Source organism: Hyalella azteca, unplaced genomic scaffold, assembly GCF_000764305.2.
Source record: "Hyalella azteca isolate HAZT.00-mixed unplaced genomic scaffold, Hazt_2.0.2 contig11130, whole genome shotgun sequence".
Lineage (NCBI taxonomy): Eukaryota > Metazoa > Arthropoda > Malacostraca > Amphipoda > Hyalellidae > Hyalella > Hyalella azteca.
In genome coordinates this window covers 596443-598686 of record NW_025941139.1, presented here as the reverse complement: position 1 = coordinate 598686, position 2244 = coordinate 596443, and positions in this window count along the sequence as shown.

Here is a 2244-nt window from a genome sequence, read left to right as displayed (position 1 = left end):
AAGTCTAAGCTTATATATGTCAAACACGAAAAACTCCTCACACAGCTCACAATTAATAAACCTCTTCTAAATGTGCATATGTTGAGATTGTACTTACTAACGGAAGTAACTGTGGACAAATATGTCATCTTACTATTCAATTTGTTCATATTTATGATAATTATATGTATTATTTTTGTCTCTAATCTTGATTTTCAGTCTTCAGAACTAGTTTAAAAATCTCTTAGCCACTTTATTGTACTTCATTTCTTTTTGAGAATAGCTAATTTATATCTAAACTGTATAGACATCAAGCCTACTATAGGTGTCTCTTCGACATCTCAATATTTTCCCTCCGTTCGTAAAGTTTGTCACGAATGTGCAAAATTTTCTACTAATTCCAGCAATATATTATAATATTCCTCTCATTTTCCAATAATTATGGCGACATTTCCACAGTTCTTGGAGATTTAAATGCAATTCCATGTTAATTGAAGTTGACTTCATAATCCGGATATTCTGGTAATTTTCAAGCATATTATCATGTACAATTAAATCTTCTGACGAATTTCATATATCTTTAAAAGAAATTAGTGCCATCTGATGAATTTAGTTGTTCTTATTGATATTTTTGTTATCTTATGTATTTCGTCTCATCCTATGAAATTCATGACCCTATATGATATTAGCATCATTTTGTGGAATTCGTAATTTTTTATGAAATATGGAACATTTTCTAACGTTCGTGACATTTTCTATCAGTTCGTGGCATTTTTACTAATTCGTGGCATTTTCTCACTGTTTCGTAATATTTACTTATAGTTTGTGGCATATTCTAACAGTTCGTGACATATTCAAACAGTTCGTGGCATTTTCAAACAGTTCATGACATTTTCTAACAGTTCGTGGCATTTTCAAACAGTTCATGACATTTTCTAACAGTTCATGACATTTTCAAACAGTTCTTGGCATTTTCTCACAGTTCGTAACATTTTCTAACAATTAGTGGCATTTTCTAACAATTTCAGCAAGTGTTCATCATTTTGAGATCTCGTCTGCTAAATCTAGTTGCGTTTAATCCCCTGAGTCATACAATGTCTTTTTCCCTCGCGCTGTTCTCGTTCTGATGGAATTCCCTCGCCAAAAAACGCAGATTTTATGTGAACATAAAATATTGTTGTCAGATTTTCAGCATTTCTGCTGTATAGCTTCATAATTTATTATATTGTTTTCTCTACTTCATATGAAACAATTCATAGATTTCATTTAAACGTAAGAAGTAGAATCTGATAGCTGTATAAGCAATGAGTTGAATTTAACTCTATTTGCGTTCACTATAATAACCTCTTGTACACGTGTTTGAGATTTGTAAGTATATGGGATATATTTGTAAAAATATTGTGGGTCAAATTAAAAATTATTTATCATCGAAGTAAAAAGATATTTATAATAAATTCCGATGAATTTTTGTGTGACGAACGATTTTCAACTAAACTACCTATAAATAATTAGATTTAATGGGTACAGAACTGCAAATCCATGACAACAACAATAACAAAATCAATAAGAAAAAAAAACAGCCGTAACTCTGCAATATTTCTGTCCGTGACAGTGCATTTTCTGCAGCCAATCACACGCCTCCTTTACAAAAGTCTCAGCCAATCAGAGACTCGCTCCCCCCAAAAATACCTCGCAAGAATTCAATGCAGTTTTTCCTGTTTTCCCGCATTTTTATTTCTTCACGAATAACGCGTCACGGGCACAGAATTCTTCGCCAATCACCACTCGGTCTTGTCCAATCACCACTCAGATCGAGATTGTCGCCCGCCAATCACGCGCAAGAAATTTTCCAGGGTAGGCCTACAGAAAAGCGCGCCCAGCGAACCCAGGCCTAAAATGAAATGATGGAAATGATGCACGATGGTGCAGAGTGGTGCACGATGGTGCAGAGTGATGCACGATGGTGCAGAGTGATGCACGATGGTGCAGAGTGATGCACGATGGTGCAGAGTGATGCACGATGGTGCAGAGTGATGCAGAGTGCTGTGCATCACTGCAGTGCAGAGCGTGGTGCATCACTGCAGTGCAGAGCGCGGTGCATCACTGCAGTGCAGAGCGCGGTGCATCACTGCAGTGCAGAGTGCGGAGCATCACTGCAGTGCAGAGTGCGGTCTGTCTCTTATACACATCTGCATAACATGCTTGCTGCATAACATGTCTGCTGCATAACATGTCTGCTGCATAACATGTCTGCTGCATAACATG